Source organism: Capsicum annuum, chromosome 8, assembly GCF_002878395.1.
Source record: "Capsicum annuum cultivar UCD-10X-F1 chromosome 8, UCD10Xv1.1, whole genome shotgun sequence".
NCBI lineage: Eukaryota > Viridiplantae > Streptophyta > Magnoliopsida > Solanales > Solanaceae > Capsicum > Capsicum annuum.
In genome coordinates, this window is record NC_061118.1 from 13,376,687 (window position 1) to 13,398,919 (window position 22,233).

The window sequence follows — 22,233 nt, forward strand, 5'->3', positions numbered from 1 at the left end:
CATGGTACTGACACCCTTCCAACTAGGGTTATAGGTTGGACCCCACCAGTTAAGATTTGAGGGCATGTAGGTTAGATGATTACCACCCACAATTTCAGTTTTAGATTCAGTCTTCAGAATAAAACTCAGTCCAGTTCTATAGAAATCAGGATTGTTAGACACAGTCACTCAGCTCAGTACAAAACTCAACTAGTTCAATCAGATTTCAGGACTATCAGATACAGTCATCCATCTCTATATAATACTTAGATTAGTTATTTATAATTAGGACTACTAGAAATAGTCTTTTAGTTATCAATTACTAGTAAATTCAGATATCAGTAAATCCTTGTTGTCAGTAGACTCAGTAGTTAGAACTTAGTATTTAGTCCTATCACAACCTCAATTACAGTTACGTATTCATACATATATTCTCACGTTTATGTTATACAATCAGTTAGAATTGTTCATGCATATTAACCCTTTGCATTCATCCTACCTCACTTGCATACCAGTATATTCAACGTACTGACACATTTGCACTATGGTGTTTCATATCATAGGTTCAGAAGCACGAGCTCCAGATCTTCCTAGCAGTTCACACGTTCAGCAGACATACTAGCAGTGAGTCCTCATCATTCAAGGATTGCATAATTATTTCATTACCTTATTTTTTTTCCTTTTCAGTAGTTCGGAGTTAGTTGGGGACATGTCCCATCAACTCCATAGTTTTTGGGTAGTTTAGAGGCTTTCAGACTATAGTATGTTCAGACAGATTATTTCAATTTTGGGTATTTCTATACCTCATCCAGATATTATTTTATCAGTTGTGTTATAGCTTTGAACCTTACGGCCTTACAACTTATATTCCACATATTTTCAGTATACTATTTAGTGGTTAGTTACAGATATCAGTCATGGGTTAGCTTGTGGTCCTTTGAGGTCCTGAGCACCGTGTAACATTTTAGGTACCATATTCAGGGCGTTACACTCTCCTCCATATCTGCTTGCTTCTTCTTTTTCTCTTTAAGTTGCTGCATATACATAATCTAGAGGTATCTATATCCTTGTTCAATAAGGTGGCCTTGCTCTCCAAAATTAAATCATAGGACAATCCAAAAGCAAACTTTTTCATTCTAGCCCTTATGATAGATACTAATTCTATAGCATAATGGGACAGTTGATGAAACTCCCAGGGATACCCCTTCACAATCATTTTCTTTTCTTTAAATTCACAAACTCTTTAGCTTTCACCTCTCTCAATTCCCAAGAAAAGAAATAATCCAAAAATGCACTATAAAAGTCATCCCATAGTGCCACCTCTGTATTATCATCCGTAGAATGATCCCACTCTTCATACCATTGATACACTACATCCTTAAACTAATAAGCAGCGAATTCCACACCCTTTACATTAGTAGCATGCATAACCCAAAAAATCTTATCCATTTCATCTATAAAACCTTGATGAACTCCAAACAATACTAGCAATACCTGCCTAGCATGACTGAGATGTCACAAACTAGGTCAATAGATGAATGGATTTGCAAAACTCAATATTAGTAATTTCTCCCCGAGGTGACTGAGTACGAGCGCCACCAGTTGGAGAAAGATCAGTGGGGACATGTGGAATTCCATAGGGAAAATCAGAAGAAACGACCCTTGACCGGGTCTGTACACTATAAGTTGGATGAGATCTACCCACATTGTCCTTAAGTGGGACCGATGAGTCTGCATGAACTTTATATCATCTGGGAGGTGTGATCTAAAATGTAAGCAAATGGGAATTAGAGGATACTTAACACCCTAGTGTAACAACCCATATTTTTTTGCTTTAATTCAAACCCTCATTTCTACATGGATAAAATCTAATTTAATGATTTGTATATGAATATAAGTGTCATGATCATTATCCTAGTGTGAAGAGTGCTTTTGAGGTAAAATGTTCATAGAAAACACTTAGAGAAAAGTTGAGTTATGACCTTTTGATTCAACACAAATTTTGGTATTCAATTCTATAATGATCAACTTTGAACGTGTATTACTTTTGAAATATATGGAATTTTGGAGATTAAAATCCACCAAATTATAGATAATTGAGTAATCTTTCCAACTCTTCAGATTTTGCCTTAGTCTAATACCCGAGCGAAAAGTTATGAGCATTTTCATGAGGAACCAGTGAGGGTCCGCAATTTCAGTATGGAACAGACCTTACGCTCTGCGATAATCCGGGTGTCATAGACTTTAGGATCTATAATAAACCTCGTGGCATAGACGTTACACTCTGCCATAAGCCTCGTGGCATAAACCTTGTTCAGGTATGCTAAAACTCGTGTTTTCCTTCTGATTTTCAAGGGTAAGCCAGTCATTTAAACCTTAAATCATCCTAAACTACCTTATGACTAATATAAATGCAATTTTTATCATTCCATAACCCCAAATACATCAATACACAATCCATTTTCCTCCCAAGTTCTCAATAACAATAGCAAGGGATTTTATTCAAGGAATTCACTTTCCCAAAGTCCCAATTCCAAGTTCCTTCAAGAAGTCAAGAAATTAAGGTATGTGGGATTTTCATCAATGGGATTCCTTCCACCCAACGAGTCCACAAAACCCCTTTGTTTTTTAAGTATAAATCTTTTTCCCTATTTTATGAAATTTGAATATTTAATAGTTTTGAATACAAACCATGACTTTGTGTTTTCCCATGTGAATTATACTCTTATATGCTTTATAATATCTATCACCCACATCATGTTCAGTTAATACCATGTCAATTTTCTCAAGTTATGAAAATAAACCATGTGATCATGTTGTTGTTATAAGTTTAATATAACCTCGTAGTCATAATCATGAATTCCATCATTTTAGTGAAATATACTATGTTTTGGGATTTACGAATCATTAATTCCCTTACAGTGTTTTAAATGATGCCATTATATTTACCGTATTATTCAATGCTGGAGGGTTAGGAGCACCCGATACTACATGCTTACACATGTTTTAAATTTTCAAGTTTTAAGTTAGTCAGATCATGATTTTATCATCATATTTATATTTTTATATTCATATTGAGCAATTATCAGTTGTGAGTCCAATTAACTTAAATTAGTACAAGTGTCAGTTCAATTGGGAGTAGGATTTAGCACCGAGCAAACCTAGGGATGAAGGCTTACCCACCAGTAGAGGACTGAGACCTTTAGTAGCAGTCCCTAAGTTCCAGAATTACGTAGCAAACATAGGTGATGAGATGTCACCCACTAGTAGAGGATTAACACTCTCGTAGGGGTCGCCCTCTAGTCGAGGACTGACACCCTAGTCCTTCGAGAACCAGTTTAGTGGATCCACACAACCAGTGATAATACTAGTGGAAAGGTATTGACATCCTTCCAACTGGGGTTATAGGTTGGACCCCAATTAGTTCAGATTATGCAGCTCAGGTTTACATGACCAAGTGTATAGATATTAGATATTCAGTTATTCAAATGATTTTAGTACATGTTTATACTTGGTCTTGCATTTATTTTACATATTCATGCTTTCATGCTCAGTACTTATACATGAACCCCAGTATGATTTTACTACCTATTCAGCTTTAACTTGATATTTACATATGGTACTCATGTTTCTACTACTTCCCAGCTTACAAAAATGTTTTCAACTCATGATATAGAAATTTTAATAAATCCTACTGCTTTTATGTACAACCATGATTTAAATGTATATTCCAACAAGTAGCTCATGTCCTCAATTTTAAAGCATATATTAAGTATTTCAATGATTTACTGCATATCTCACATACTCAGTACATTTCAAAGTACTGAAAACATATATGTGTTTATGTCTATATTCCATTATTATGTAGGTACCAGATATAGTCCACACACTAGGGTCAGATAGTTCACAGTATTCAGCTAACAAGTGATAAGTTCTCTTATTTTGAGGACTCAAGTCAGTTGCAGTTCCTGTTGTTTATTTTCATTATTATAATGTATTATTTGGGATAGCTTAAGACATGTCCCAGCTACCTATAGTCAGTACAGTAGAGGCTTCATAGATGGTCAGTCAGAGTTAGTATTTGTAATTTAAGTTCTTTCTCTATCATATTTCATTGTTGTAAACCTTGATCAGTTATGTATTGAAATAACTTATCTCACATTTGTTATACTTCCACAGTTATTTAGTGTTCTTACATATATATCAAATCAGTTTCTCAAGTATCATGCTAGTACATGGGTTAGATTAGGATCACTTGTGGTTCTAAGCACCGTGTTTTGACTAAGGGGTAGTCTGGGGATGTGAAACCTAGAATTTATAACACAAAAGTAGATCACAAGAAAGGGAAACATTCTTAATGCCTCATAGCCTCTCTCTTATAAGTATGGCATGCTACACATCCATAAGAGAGACTCTACTTGACATAACTTTGTGGACATCCAACTGACAATGAACCTAGGCTCTGATACCATTTTTTTCACAACCTAAAATAGGGCCTAGCTGTGATAGGTATCTCAAGTCCAACAAGGACCGAAGACCACCCCCATGCCTATTCAAACGGAACACAATTCAATTATGGAAGAAGAATTTCAAACATAGCACAAGATGAATAAGTATGAATGAAAAGGATTCTAAGAATTCATCAACTAATCCCAAGTCCACGGTAAGATACAAAGCCTCTAAATAGAACCAAAATCAATCTAATTTGGGAAATGCCTCCGACGATAGAAAAAACTAAACCAAGGGAAAGTATATGACATAAGTAAACCAAAATATGAAATAAGGTCTTCTAAAGTATGGGAGCTCACCACTTCAATCTGACTTATGAGCTATCCCAGATCAGCTAGTCACTGCTCAGGAAAAGTAGAAGTATTTCTAGTTCCTACTTCGCATGTGGATACAACATTCAAAGATGGTTAGTAGGATGATCACTAGCATGTAACTCAGGGAATAGAGATAAAATAATGCCATGATTAATATTTCAAAATCATTATTAGACAATGCACATAATCATATACATATATATATAAGTAGGTCATGCCGGGAAAGGGAACAAGGCATAGCATAAAGTAAAACTTTATCTTGGACTATGTAGCTCAATTGTCATAATAGGCACCCACGGGCTATATGGGTTCAGCTCCTCCTACTAAAAGGGCCCCAACGTGTGTTAGCAGTATGAACCGGAGGTACTAAGGAACAATAGGGAATGCACCGACCCTATATCAATCCAAGATACAATTATATTAATAGTGTGAACCATGCACATAGATCATCAAGACCAAACCTCATGTTGGCAAATATGAGTTTCCAGTATAAGTCATTCGAGACCGACACCTTCATAGCTTAGCTCGTAACCCCTATTAAGCCTAATTAAAATAAGTTTCACATAACCTATTCATTAACCATAGAATTATACATTAAGGCGTACCACATGTATCATCACACCATAGTCTTGCAAGCTTAAAACTATGACATACAATTCCATTAACTTAAGGGAATGCTTCGTCCCCTTTAATTTTTCAAATCAACCAAGGGAATACCTCGACACTCGAGGTTTTAATTTTAGTCAAAACCCAACCAACATAGCCTTCAAAATCCATGTTTAATCTTTTAACCATTTATACAATCCAATAGCATAGATGAGCAAGTCAAACCAAGAGACAAATCATATTTCAAGACCATTTACACCAATGGGTTGAGGGAATATAATTTCAAAACCAATTTCAATACCAAAATCATCAAATTAGGGGAATACCTTAACCTTCTTACCAATCCACACACCCATGCACTCCATTAGTTTAAAAGATACAAATCAGGCATGAATAATTGTATTAAAACCATGGGAAATCAACTCAAGATGTATTTATTCCAGAATCCTCAAACCTATATTCAAAAATCACAATTTAATCACATGGATACAATTATAAACACATGTTTTTTTTATAAAATAATAGTGGGGGAAAAAGAGTAACATGCCTTAGATACATGAGTATTGGAAAGAAATTCGAAGCCTGGGACCCAGAGGATGAATATACGATGAAATCCTTATGCTTTCTTGGGATTTTGTATTTTAGAGTGTAATTAGGAAAATTAATCTCTTAAAACTGAAGGGAATAGGCTATATAATTCTTAAGGGTCGTACATTGGTAAAAGGACCCCAATACCCCTTATCCTAAGTAAATAAAACAAAACTGCATAGATTTTACATAGAGGTGTAGCACAAACCTTATCACGGAGGCTAGCATCCTTGCCACAGATCCTAATGCAAAGATTATCCTCCGTGTCATGGACCTTATCATGGAGATTATCCTTTATAACATAGGGATATTACGGAGGATCACTACCTGCATAGTCCAAAACAACCTCAAACCTCGTTCAAAAATTCCAAAACTCTCTCGAGATACCTTATTCACATGCCTTATCATGACATTACGTTAAAAATCAACATTTCAAATATGAGAGGGTCAAAAATAAAATTCTCTAAATTTTAAGGGCATATCTCGAATATTATTGTTATTCTGTTAGTTAGAGACTTTGTGGATATTATGTTGGATTTGGGACCGGTTATTGAATACTATAACACCTAGAATTTTTGGTCCTTGGAAATTTCTAAAATTCTATCATCATTGTCCTAGCTACGACTCCCCTTTTGAGTCGTAGGGAGTATTGACGGGTCTTAGGAACCAAAATCGTAGCTTGGATAGTAGGTTGGCCTAGAGTTTCTGCCATGACTATGACTAGGGGTTACAAATCATAAAGACTCTATACTAGTCACATAGTGTAAATCATAGTGTGACTAGTGTGTGGCCCTAATGGTTATGTCTTGGATATGATATGGACCCTACAAGTTGTAAGGTCATGATACAAGTCGTATGATGTAATTCATAGGGTCAACAGTATGGGTTCCCCATGACACTATCTTTTCTATAACTCTTGGTAAGGTGTCACAATGAGTCTCCATGAGACCCGTAACGACTTGCGATAATTTTCCATCTTTTATGTAGAAGGTAGTTAGGAGAATTCCCTTCTTATCCATTTAAAACCACACGTCCATAAAGAGATCAAGTCAATATAAAAGTAATCAAAATACACTATCTTCTCTCTAAGCTCTCCAAGTCAAGATACTTAGGGTTTCTAAAAAGTAGGTTAGCCAAGGGCTCCAAGGTTGATTTCTCTCCCTAAAACTTATTATTTCAAGCATGTTACTCTTCCCTAATTATTACTTTATGAAAATTATGTATTTAAATGATTTAATTGAATGGCTTCGAATGTGGGTTTTGATGTGGTTGAGGTTTATACTATTGTTGATTCTTAAATTTTTTTCCCATGACTTATTATTCATTGTTTATCTTCATTGTTGGTTTTGAACTTATGGGTGCATGGGAATGGTGAATAAACTAAGGGATCATGGTTTTCCCCAAAATTGGTATTTTGAATTTGGAATTGGTTTTGAATAATTGTGTCCCCTCAACCCACTTTTGTAAATGACTTTGGATTGTAAAATTGCCAATTGGTATGACTTACTCACCTATGATATTGCATTCATTAATGATTACACAATGAAAATAGATTTTGAAAGCCTTGTTGGATGTGATTTGATTTAGTGAACAAAGGGGGCCAAGGCATCCCCCCAAGTTAATGCTACTGTTATGGCATAGAGATAAGCTTGCAAGTGTAAGAGTATGACGATATCCATGGTGTTCCTTAAGGGTTGGTTCATTGGTTAATAAATGGGTTATGTGAAACTTGTTTTAAATTCAGCTTAATGGGGATTATGTAGCAAAACCGTGAAGGTGTGGGTCTTGGGTGACTTGTACTGGAAACTCATGTTTGCCGATATGAGGTTTGTTTATGATGACTTGTAATTTACAATATTGATATATTTGTATCTTAGATTGATGCGGGGTCAGGGAATTCCTTGGTCTTCCTTGATACCTTTGGTTCATATGGCTAACACGCACTAGGCCCTTTCAGAGAGGAAGCTTAACCCATATAGCTCGTGGGTGCCTATTTAGGATGGGTAAGAGGATCCTCAATAATAATAAGTATTAGTCATCTTATCTGATGCTAGCAGTTAAACATAATTACAAAGACTGGACAAGCTAATATAGAGTTTTCACTTTACAATTCTAAGATGGAAAATAAAAAAAGGGAAAGGCTACTTAGCCAAAAAAAACCAGTCAACAAAATAGACTCTCAGTAGATCAGGGGGTCGATGGTTTACCAGTGGGTCCGAGCATCTCATTATCTCCCTCCCTCCCATAATTGGTTAACAAAAGAGAGGTTATTTTCTAGTTCACTTAACAAAAGTAACACAAGAGAAGAAAGAGCATACCAGGAATGCATGCCAGGCCTAAGCGGACTTGACCCTATGTTTTTGGCACTAAAAAGCTGTTCACACACCTTAGTACTGGAGTTCTCAGCTGAGACACACAGAAAGATAAAATTGAGAAAGAACCAGATAAATAATCTAAAGAAAAAAACACGGAAACAACTTACTCTTGTAGCTGGAGAAGCATCCCTTATCGTAACACCGAGGAACATAATTGATGATCCAAAGAAGGATCAACTTGAACTGTTGATTTATGAAGATAGGAATGGAAAGAGGAAAAGAGACGGAGGAAATTTTACTCTTAGCTTCTTTAGGAAACCCTACTCTACTTATGTGTTTTTTATTGGACCGGGTCTTGGTTTAGGCCTACCCAATTTTGTATTGTTTTTGTGTTGGATTTGTTTTCCGGATGGGTTTGTCCAATTATGTATTTTTAATTTGATTATTAATAAAATCTAAATTAAATCAAAAAAAGGGTGCCTGTTTAGGATTGTTGAGCTATATAGTCCAAGATGAAGTTTCACTTCATGCTAAGCCTTATTCCTTTTCTCGGCATGACATGCTTAAATATATATATGATTATGTGCACTGTCTTGAGTGGTTTTGAAAATATGGTTCACGACATTATTTTATCCCTGTACCTTGAGTTATATGCTAGTTCTCAACACACTAACCGACTTCGAATGCTGTATCCCCACGCGATATAGGCACCGAAGATATTTCTACTTTTCCTGTACAGAGTTAGGTGGATCAGCTCTATTCGTCGACCGTAGGTGGTGAAGTGGTAAGCTTCCATTCTTCGAAAGACTTTTTTATTTCATCAATTTCCTTTCATAGACTAGAATTGAAGAGTTCATAGTAACATTATCATTGTCATTGTCATTGTTAGAGTTGGGGGAATGTGCCCACACCTTATTGATTTTAGTTTTGGTTAGAAGGCTTTTTGGATTACTGTGGACTTGGGTGATGTTGGTTGGCTGTTTTTGGTCGGTCACCGGTTATCGGTTATAGTATGTCTTAAATTCTTTAAGATTATCTTATGCTATCTTGTTATATATTCAGAATTCATCCGTTGTTGGGGGTATTGTGTTCTATTTGGCTAGGTGCAGGGGGTGGTGTTTGGCCCTTATTGGACTTGAGATACCCGTCATGGCCAGGCCCTAGTTTGGGTCATGAAAAATACTTAGATTTATTTTAAGTCATACTTATCTATCTTGTTTCACGATTAGAATTCTGCTGCTATACGTATATTGAGTTCTATTTGACAAAGTAAAAAAGGGGTGGTCTCCGGTCCTTGTTGGACTTGAGATACCCATCATGGCCAGGACCTGGTTTGAGCCATGACATAAGATGCTGAAGACTACAATGATCCATGTAGATCTCACATTGCACGCCATACAAATAATTCCTTCAAATATTATATGGAAAAAATACCGCTACCAATACCAAATCATGAGTGGGGTAGTCACACTCATACACCTTTATCTGCATCGATGCATACACAATAACTTGACCCTACTGTATCAAAACACAACCCAAACTAATACCTAAATCCCCAGTTTCAATAGGTAGAGTCAATATAGGAGCTGAAGTGAGAAAATACTTGAGCCTCCAAAATCTCAACTCATACTCCTCGGACCACTTAAAAGTAACCTCTTTTCGGGTTTATCGATCATCGGGCTGCAATAGTAGAAAATTCCTAAAAGAACCGCCTGTAGTAACCAACAAAACATATAAAGCTATGAACCTTTGATGCAGATGTAGGCATGGTCCAATCACAAATAGCCTCAATCTTTGTCAGATCCATCATAATCCCATCCATAGACACCACATACCCTAGGAATGTAACTGACTCGAGCGAGAACTCACACTTTGAGAACTTGGAAAAAAGCCTATGATATCTCAAAGTCTAGATCATAATCCTCAAATGGTGCATATTTTCCTCCCTACTCCCCGAATACTCGAGAATGTCATCAATGACCACAATTATGAAGGAGTCCCAATAAAGTCTGAACACGCAGTTCATTAAATCCATGAACACGGTTGGGCATTGACCAAACCAAAAGACATCACTAAGAACTTATAATGGATATAGCTAGTCATAGAAGGCTGTCCTTGAGATGTCCTCAGCCCGAATCCTCAACTGATGGTAATCGGATCTCAAGTCAATCTTAGAGAACACCGCTATCCATGAAGCTGGTCGAATAAATCACCAATACGAGGTATATGATACCTATTATTCATTGTCACCTTATTCAGCTACCTGTAGTCAATATATATATGCAAGGAACCATCATGAACAAGACAGGAGCACCCTAAGGTGACACACTTACCCTAATGAATCCCTTGCCTAGAAGATCCTAAAGCTAAGAATTTAGCTTCTTTAGCTCAACATGAGCCATTCGATAAGGCACCATAGAAATAGGTTGGGTGCCTTACTCAAGATCAGTAATAATATCACTATCACATCAGGAGGAAGACAAGGTAAATCGATTAGAAAAACATCAAGAAAGTCATAGACAATAGGGACAGAGTCAAGCAAAGGACTCTCTATACTAAAATCACGAATATAAGCAAGGTAAGACTTATAACCCCTCGAATAAGTCTCCTAGTCCAAAAATAAGAAATAATCTCCATCAGCGCATGGCTAAAAGATCCCTACCACACAACCATGGGTATGCCGGTCATAACCAAGTTAATGCTCTTGGGGAACAAAATCTAAGACTGCATAATAGGGGGATAAATAGTCCATGTCAAGAATCACATCAAAGTCCACTCTACCTAATATAATAAGATCAGCTTGAGATCTCAAACATTCACAACACATGATCTATAAACCCAATCCACTACTAAAAAAAATCACCAAACAGAGTACTTACATATAATGATATAGATAAAGAATCCCAAGACAACTCTAACCGCGGTGCATAATAAATAGACACATATGAATAAGCAGATCTTGGATCAAATAAAGCAAAAGATGACCCATTGCACAGTGAGATCATACCTGTAATAACAACATCCAAAGACTTTACCTCTATTATACCAAGCACATTATATAAATTACCTTACCCGCCACCTGGCTGGGTGCCCGATCAAGCACCTATCCTACCTGGATGAGGACCTCCACGAGAACCCTGAGGACCACCCCAATAACCCTGCATACCACCTCTAACTGGGGGTGGCACTTCCTAAATTAGTGGAACACTCTGTACTACTAACTCAAATGCCCCACACTAGGGACAGTCTCTAGAGAAATGCCCAAAGTGACAAACCCGATTTACGAGTCATGATGGAACCTACTAAATCTGGCCAGTAGGTAAGCCAAACCATAATCCGGAGCTAATGCAATAAGTTAATTCGGTAGGAAATGCCCAAGATAGGTGAAATTTCAAAAATTCAACATGCAAATAGACAAATGTTCTAAATATATAACATAAACAATACATGATACTAATCCCACGACCTAGTAGAGTCAGTACAAGAGCATCTAGCATCAATAATACAACCCAAAAGTCTTAGAATAGAGTCAATACACCTGTCTCAATACAAAAGACTAACTAACAATAAGATAGAAGAAAATGGGCAACTCAGAACTCCTAGAGCTTACCCTATCACCAAAAGATCAGTACTGCATGAATGATCAACGACGATATCTAGTACTTGAATCTACACTAAAAAGGTATGAAAGTAGTATGAACACCAAAACAACAGGTTCTTAGTAAGAGTCATCAGTTGATTGAGCTAAGTTATGATATAAAGATAATATACTGTAAGATAATCATAACTAAGTCAAGGTAATAAATTAAACTTGAATCATCTCCATCATTACTTTATACATCGAGTAACTAAATAAAAATAACAATATAACATAAGGCATCAACACATGCCAATATCGCTATGCATAAGAAATAGACAATTTGGAATCATAATGCATCATAAAGCATCAATACAAGCAAGCATAAGTACAAAGTTAGCTTCCATATGCCAATTGGTGCATAAAGTAAGGAACTTATCATAGAATTCCCCACTACTAGTGAGTACACCCAAGAGAAACATAAAGAAATTTAACCAACAACATATCCAGACCTCATCATTATTCAACCATTTTCCCCATATTTTATTATCAATCAGTCATTTTACCAAACTTTCATTCATTACCAACGTTGACCATGTACCCATAATCCATGCTATTACCATCCTTAAATACTTTATCATCACTACTTAGTTAGCCACTATTTATTCGCTAACCATTTCTCATTAACTAGATTGCCAAGTTACTAGTCATCACTTTGGAAACTATCTACCATATTTCATACCAATTTACACCATGGAATATCTATGTGAATCCACTATCTACCATTTTATCAACTAAGCATCCTTTATCACTAACGATCATAGTATTAGCTAAAATCCATCATTTAGCAACTAACCTCATCTATCAACTAACATCATTTACTTCTAGCCATTCATCACCATCTAATTTTTATTTATCAACTAGTCATTACATAACAATATCCACCTCTAATCATCAACTATACTACTTTGTAGGCATTTACCATTAGTGACCTACAATTGACATCTCTAAATCAACAACATACCCAAATTACACATCAACAAGTATATACAAGCATATAATATCCATAAATAGGGATAGCCAAACTCGAACCAATAGATGTACACATAGGCACATCACATAATCATCTTCTAACCTTGCTGGGTATATCATCATACTCTTCCTCTGGCCTTGCCGTATATCATTATATCATCATAATATCCTTTGGCCTTTCTAGGTACCAATATCATCATCACAATATCCTCCGACCTTGTCGGGTATCAATATCATCAACACAATATCCTCCAGCCTTCCCGAGCATCAATATGTATATATATGATCATAATCAGTGGAAAAATAAATAATAAAACAAAGATGTAAGGAAGTATCATGATTTCGACATAATTTGTAACCTAACTTATCATATAATCAATACGTATGCCTTCTAGAATCATTAACATCATGATTTCCATGTTATCCATAAGAAGGATTTCTTACGTGATTACAAACATGATTTATCACACGAGATTATATGCCTGGCAATAGCATAGGCAATGGCCCAAATCCATCCCACCAACCAACACTAGTCAGTATACGACCGGACCATACTATCCGTACTCCAACATACGGCTCGTACCTATGTGTCATATTGGGTCCAAAAATCAGAATTTAAGTAAATTTTCTAAGGTCCAGAAACCAGGGTATTTCAGTCTCCCCACTAGGAACATTCATCCTAGAATAACAGATAAGGTAGGGGTAACCCCATGCTATAGTCATTTGCATTATCAAACATATTCCCAATCTCTAACAAAGTTTGAAAACAAAGAGGCAAAGATATAAATCTTTTCTTTAACAAACTCAAAAAATAAAGATGTGTTGAATATACATACCTTCTACACAAAACCCAAGAGAAAAAAACAAATGCAGATATTTGGACTTCATGTCCGCTTCTGCTTCCCAAGTAGCTTCTTCCACCTTATGGTTCCGCCAAAGAACCTTAACCAAAGCCATATCCTTAGTTCACAACCGACGAACCTGCCTATCCAAGATCACAACCAGAACTTCTTCATAAGAAAAAGAATTTGTGAGACCCAAACCTTTAAAAGGCACAATCGAATAAGGATCACCAATGCACTTCCTCAACATATAAACATGAAAGATTGATAAACCAAACTCAAGCTAGAAGGCAACTCCAGCTCTTAAGCAATATTACCAACTTTCTATAGAATCTCTCATAAGGACCCACATGCCTAGAACTAAGCTTCTGCTTCTTGCCAAACCACACTACTCCCTTTATAGGAGATAACTTGAGGAAAACCTTATCCCTAACCTCAAACACTAAGTCTCTATGCCTAATATCCGCATTGAACTTTTGGCGACTTTGGGAAGCCTTAATCCTATCCCTAATCACCTTCACCTTCTCCATAGCCTAGTAGACCAAATTGGTACTAAACATGTCTGCCTCACCAAGCTCAAATCAACAAATAGGAGATCTATATCTCCTACCATACAATGCCTCAAAAGAGGCCATACAAATACTTTAATGATAGAAATTGTTGTAAGCAAACTCCACCAAAGGTAGATGCTCAACCCAATTGCCACCATAATCAATTACATAGGCCTAAAGCATATCCTCCAATGTCTGAATAGATCTTTTCACTTGCCTATTCATCTGTGGATGAGAAACAGTACTCAGATTCACATTAGTCCCTAACCCTTTTTGGAAAGATCGCCAGAAGTAAGATGTAAACCGCGTACCATGATCAGAAATCATAGAAATAGGCAGCCCATAGAGTTTCACAATCTCCTGAAGATATAACATAATCCTCTGACAAAAAGGTAGTCCGTACTGGCAAAAAGTGCACAGACTTAGTCATCTAATCCATGATGACCCAAATCGAATCATATTAACTTTGAGATAGAGAAAGAACAGTAACCAAGTCCATATTGATCACTTCCCATATGTTTTTAGGAAAATCAATTTCTTGATACAACCTTCTTGGCCTAATGTGCTCAACCTTAACCTGATGACACACCATGCACTTAGCCACAAAATCAGCCATATCCCTCTTCATGCCATTCCACTAATAGATCGCCTTAAGATTATGATACATCATAGTCTAGTAGAGATGAACAATATAGCGCGACTCATGTGCCTTAGCCAAAACCCTTTTCCACAACCTGTCGACATCAGGAACACAAATCTCCCTTGGTACCATAAAGTACCATCACCACTGATCTCAAATACCACTACCTTTGACCAACAAATGTCACTCTTAATTTTCATTAAGACCTGATCCAGTACTTTCTTCTTGCACCACCATACCACCATCTTTAGAGTCTGAGAACCAAACTCCAAGATTAGCCAAGAGGTGAATATCCTTAACAAATTCTCACTTTCCTTCCTCCACATGAGCCAAACTTCCCATGGATAACATACTAAGTGCATCAACAACCATAATAGCCTTACTTGGGTGGTAGTGAAGACTCATATAATAATCCTTGAGATGCTTTAGCCATCTTCTCTGCCCAAGATTAAGATCTTTCTAGGTGAACACATACTGTAGACTCTTATGATCAAAAAAGATATCCACGTGGACACCATAATGCTTCCATATTTTCAAAGAAAACATAATCGCCAACAGCTCCAAATCATGAGTAGGATAATTCTTCTTATGTACCTTCAACTGCCTGGAAGCATAGGCAATCACCTTCCCATGCTACTTCAACACACAACCAAGACATACCCGAGATGTATCACAATAAACCATGAATCCATAATTGACTTTCGACAAAGTCAAAATTAGAAACGAAGTTAGCTTATCCTTTAACTTCTCAAAGCTCCCTTCATAAGTATCTGACCAAGAAAACTTGACCTTCTTCTTACTTAACTTAGTCAAATAAGAAGCTATCGATTAAAAGCCTTTCACAAACCGCCTGTAATACCCGGCTAAACCTAAGAAGCTCCAAATATCAGATGGAGTCGTAGGTCTAGGCTACCTCTTCACCACACCAACCTTCTATGGATCCACCATGATCCCTTTACTTGAAATAATATGACCTAAGAAAGTCACAACGTTTAACCAAAACTCACACTTAAAGAACTTGGCATATACTGTTGTTTCTTTAAGGTCTACAACACCACACAAAAGTGATTAGTATGATCCACCTCACTCTCCAAATAAACTAGAATGTCATCAATGAATACAATAACAAAGAGATCCAAATACTAACTGAATACCTTGTTCACCAGATCCATAAATATTGATGGAGCATTAGTCAACCCAAATGAACTCACTTAAACTCAACGTACCCATATCGAGTATGAAAAGCCATCTTAGGGATATCCACCTCCCGAATCTTTAGCTGATGGTACCCAGACTGAAGATCTATATTAGAAAAAAACTTGGCACCTTGCAACTGATCAAACAAATCATCTATCCTTGGAAGAGGATACATTTTCTTGACCATCACTTTGTTAAACTGCATGTAGTCAATGGACATCCAAATGGAACCATCCTTCTTGCGCACAAACAACACCAGTGCATACCAAGGAGATATACTAGGATGAATAAACCTCTTATTTAGAAGATCCTTTAATTGTTCCTTGAGTTCTCTTAACTCAGCTGGAGCCATTCTATATGGAGGAATAGAAATTGGATGAGTGTTTGGAATTAGATCAATACCAAACCCTATCCAGAGGAACACCAGGAAGATCATCCAGACAGACTTCTGGAAACTTGTTAGCTATAGGAACTGATTAAAATGAAGGACCTTTTGAGTTAAAATCTTTAACCCAGATCAAGTGATAAAAACAACCTTTGGAGATTAACCTCTGAGCACTATGATAAGAAATAAACCTCCCCTTAGGAGCTAAAGGAACACCCTCCTATTCTATATCCAGCTCACCATGGAACCTAAAGATAACCCTATGGGTCCGACAATCCAAAGCCACGTAACAAGAGTGTAACCAGTCCATACCCAGAATAACATCAAAATCCACCATATCCAACTCAAACAGATCCACCAAGGTCTACTTTCACCAACAGATAGCACCTCCCTATAGACTCTCTTAGCAATAACTGAGTCACCTATTAGGGTAGAAATAGAAAAAGGATCCAAAATAACTTTTGGATCAAAACCAAAAGATACAACCATATAAGAAGTCACATAGGAGAGAGTAGACCCAAATAAAGCAAATAATATATGTCAAGAGAGAAAAGCTATAACGTACTTGTAACAACATCAGGTGATGCCTTAAATTCCTGTTGGGACGCTAAAACATACAACCTATTCCGACCAATACTCAAACCAGGGGCAGTAATAGAAATAAATTCCACACCACTAGGTGCGAGAGAAGAAAATAAAGTCACATGAATTTTATTCGCCCCCGTAATAACCTTATTAACGAAAAAATTCCTGATTTAATGGTCTGCCTATCCACAGTTAAAACATTTGTCCTTTACTTCATCGCAATAACCCCTCAACTCTTTGGGAAAGAACAGATTCAAAAAGGCATTAGAAAAGGCCTCCCATAACCCTTCCTCTTTCACATCACCTATATCCCTGTCCCACTCCTTATAACACTGATATGTAATATCTTTGAGATAATAAGATGTAAAATTTATCCCCTCCACATTGGTAGCCTGCATCACTCAAAATATCTTCTTTATCTCATCCAAGAAGCCCTATGGATCCTCCTCTACCTTCACTCCAGATAAATTGGGATGGACCATCTTTATAAATTGGTCAAACTTTTGGCCTTAGTAGACAAAGCACCAGTCGTACCCCGCTCAGCCTGAGTAGCAACTAATTTAGCAATAGTATAAATAGACCAATGGAGTTTTGCATTAATCACCTCACCTTAAGGAGGACTGGTAGCAACCGGTGGAACTTTAGAATTATTAGGGATAGGACCATAAGATCAAAAATGAACCCCAGAAGTAGGATGCACCCGATTGGTATTAGCCCCAGATGGGATAGAAGAATTTTCTTGTGTTCTAGATTTACAAGGCATGATCTAAAAGACGACCAAACAAGGATTAGAGAAGATTCCAGGACTAAGAATTCAAGCTTCAAGATAGAATACCAAGAAAGTAAAACATTCCAAAATGACTTGTAACCTCTCCCTTATGAGTGTGGCGCGCTACACACCTCTAAAAGAGACTCTACTCAACACAGCTTTGTGGAATCCTAATTGACCATGAACCTAGGCTCTGATACCAACTTGACATGACCCGCCTTATGGCCTTGTTGTAATAGGCATCCCAAGTCCAACAAAGACTAGAGACCAGCCCCGTTACCCAACCCAACCTCCATCCGCCTGCCCTGAGTTAGCTGAATTCCAAGCATGAAACATAATAGTGTAACAGCTCACACAAAGACCCTGGGAATAGATCACAATCGTGACCAACCCAACCGATTCCAACCATCCCATAACTATAATCCAACCATACCAAACCACACCAAACAAGGCCATAAATCAGGACATAACCAAAGGTACTTCAAAACATAATATAATTAATCCCAAAATGATATATGACAGAACATTAAGAAATTATGTTCGATGATGCCATCCTCCCAACATATTCCAACGCCAAGGCTGACACTTATACTAATCTTTTCCAAACCAACCCATAGAAACACCACAAAGCCTCCATCCAAAAGAGTAATAAATTTTAGTTGGGACATTCCTCCAACCATATCCAAAATAAAACCAAAATGTCTACAAATATCCATAACATGAAATGGAGCCTTCCAAAAGGATGGGAGCTCATCACTTTAGTTAAAATGTTATCCCTGAGTCATTCACTATGTAGGAGGAGTAGAATGGACAGTTCCGGCAAAGCATGGGTATATAGCCGCCAGTAGACGGGGTTAGTGAGTGACTATTAGTACAATCTCAGGATAAGGATAAAATAATGTCATTTATAAAACCAAGTAAAACTATCCATGATGCATTCAACCATACATACATACATACATACATACACACACACACACACACACATATATATATATATAACCATGCTAAGAAAAGGGATCGGGTTTAGCATGCCTTTAAAACATTTACCTGGGCTATATAGCTTTGCTATCCTAAACCACCCACAGGCTATATGGGTTCAGCTCCTCCTTCTGAAAGGGCTTCAGTATGTGTTGCCACACAACTAGGGAAATCCCATTGGATGACTAGTACATCCCCAAAATAAAGTGTGAAATCATGCACACCGTCACAAAGACCAACCTTATATTGGCAAATATGATTTTCCAATTTTGGTCCCCCCGGGACCTCCTTCTATGGATTTGCTACATATCTCACCATTATTGCCCAATTAAAAGCAATTTCCAAATAACCAAGCCATTATCCATTATTAACCAAGGCCATTAATATTGGTATCGTCATACCAGCCCTTACTTTCAAGTATCATCCATAGCCAACCATTTATAGGTTTAAGGAGACTTTCAAGTGCCCTTCCATTTACCATATTAAACAACTTGGGAGACTTCCGTATTCCCCACAAGCATAACCAATTATCCTTTAGCCTTTTCAAACTGTTTAAACTATAAATAATCCCTTTACCAAGTTTAAAACATGCAAGACTTTGATGAAAAGAAGTAAATGCAATGAACATATCTTTATAAGTATTTTATCAAACACATTGGGGGCATAATATGACCAAAACCAATTCTAAGTACCATTAAACTATTCCCATTCAATCCAAGTATCTAAAACCACCATTAATGCATATAAAAGCACAATTAAAACCATGGGAAACCATAACCAATCAATTAACATCAAAACCCCCAAATCATATTTGAAAGCCAAAACCATGCAATAGTAAAACTATGAAAACATTCATATAAACCATGCCTTTAATTAAATTAACAGTGAGGAAAGAGAAACATACCTTAATCCAAGATAATCATAGATATAAATCACCAAGAAAATCCCCAAATTGATCCCTTGGTTGAAACCCTAGCCCTCCTTGCCCAATAGTTCTTAAGAGAATTATGAAGTGTTTAGGAAAAGTTTTGAAGTGTTTATGAAAAGAATATTAGAGTAAATATCCTTCGAAGTAGGTTAAAAGTCAAGAGGCCTTATTAGGATAAGTAGCAAAATATCTAGAATACCCCCACTTAAGTTGTACAAAATCCAATCACAGGGATACGACTGGCCATCACGAGTCATACCCTTCCAATATGATTGGTATCCACCACTCGTATCCAAGCCTAAACCCTTGGATCAAACACTGTCCATCATATGAATCATCCAACCAAGTTATAACCACAACATACGATCCATATCCACGACCCGTATCCCTGGCAAAATAAAATACCTAGGGAATTGAACACTGTTTACCATACGAATCCCTGGTATGATTTGTACCCTGGCTTACGGCTCATGGTAAGCCACTCGTACTCAGATCCAACCTAATAACCAAGTCTAAGATTAAGTTAAGGAATAAATGATCCGTAACCAATGATGTGATTTGTACCCCTAAGTCATATCCATTCTAGTAACCAAAATACATTCCACCTACAACACTAGTTGGTATACGACCAGACCATACCATACATATTCCTATATACGGCTCATACCCATGAGTCGTATTAGGTCCAGAGATCAGAATTCCAGGAAAATTTTTAAGGTCCAGAAACCAAGGTGTTTCACAACCCAACTTGATATCAATCCCATGGAATTAAAATGCTTAAAAATAGGTGAAAACCATGCTATGTTTGGGGCTAAATAAAACCCTAAAGGATTTGTGGCTTTGGTCAAACGTTCAACAAATTAAAGGATTCTTACATTAAATCCAAAGATATTTGTGAAAATATATGTTAATCAAGCTCCCAAGACTCAATTTAATGTTTTAACATTGTTTAGGATTTTTTCTCTCAAGAGAATGGCTGGAAATGGGCAAATTCGCGACCTAAGGGGTCTTTATACCCCCTTCAAGTATCCAGGTGTCGCAATCATAAAACTAGGTATGAAATTGCATAACCTGGCTACAAAAGCAAATATGGCCATCACTATACTTCTTAGTACGATCACACTGTCCTTTGAATATTATGTACGATTGCAGGCCACACCAGATGATAGTTGAAATTTGGAATTTTTACAAGTTTTTGCTAAGGCCTCAAGATTCATTTTAAATCCAATATAAACAAATAAACTATGTAACCACACTAAATTTGACATTTCCAACACAATATCAAAGTTAGATTTTCCATTCGAGGTTGTTTTGACCAAATATAGGCCCCTCACCCAAATTTCCAATTTTCCAACTTTCCAACCAATAGGTCAAAATAAGCTTGGGTGCCTTGGGACCAAACCAAAGATCTACCTAGCCTAAAATTGATATTCCAAAGATGCTGATATAGTCGAAATTTGTATTCGAGACCATATTACTAAAGGTTTTGTGCTATGGCCATTTGGAACTAGTAAAGACTTCTAAACAGGGAGTTAAAACTAAAAATAAAATGAAATGCCGGTAACCAAAATATCAGTTCCAGCAAGTTATAAATGACTTGGGCTAGCTATGGAAAAGCTCTAAAAGGAAAAAATATATAGGAATATGAAAAATGACCAGAAGGGTCATGACAATATCCACTACAAAAGGAACTTTCATCCTCAAAAGTTAAATATCAGAAAACACCTGAAGTCTTGAACAACTAAGGATACTAGGCTCACATGTCACTCTTGATCTCTCAGGTGGCCTTCTCTACTGGGAGGTATCTCCACTAAACCTTAACTATAGGAATCTCTCTAGTGCATAATCGTCTCACATCACTAGCCAAAATGATAACAGGATCATCTACAAAGGTAAAATGCTCATCTAACTGGACTAAGTCTTATCTTAGCACGTGAGATTGATTAGGAATGTACCGCTGCAACATAGAGACATGGAAAATTGGATGAATAACAACAAAATCTAGAGGTAAAGCTAACTCACCAACAACGTGGAAGATCTCAAAGTGTATAATATACCTTGGACTGAGCTTAACATTCCTCCTAAACCTTATCACACTCTATATGGGTAATACACGAAGGAACACACGATCACCAACTCCAAATCTCAAGGGACAAAACCTATGGTCTGCATAGTCCTTCTTCCTACTCTAAGCCACTGTCAAGCAATCCTGAATCACACTAACTCTATTCAACGACTCCTGAAGAATATCAGTACCGCGAGTCCTAACCTTAAAAGTCTCAAACCATCCAATCAGAGAATGAAATATTCTACCATAAAAAGCCTCAAAAGGCGCTACCTCAATACTTAAATGATAGCTTTTATTATATGCAAACTTTGACAAGGCTAAGTGCTTCTCCCATTGGCCTAAAAAATCCATAACACAGGCTCGGAGC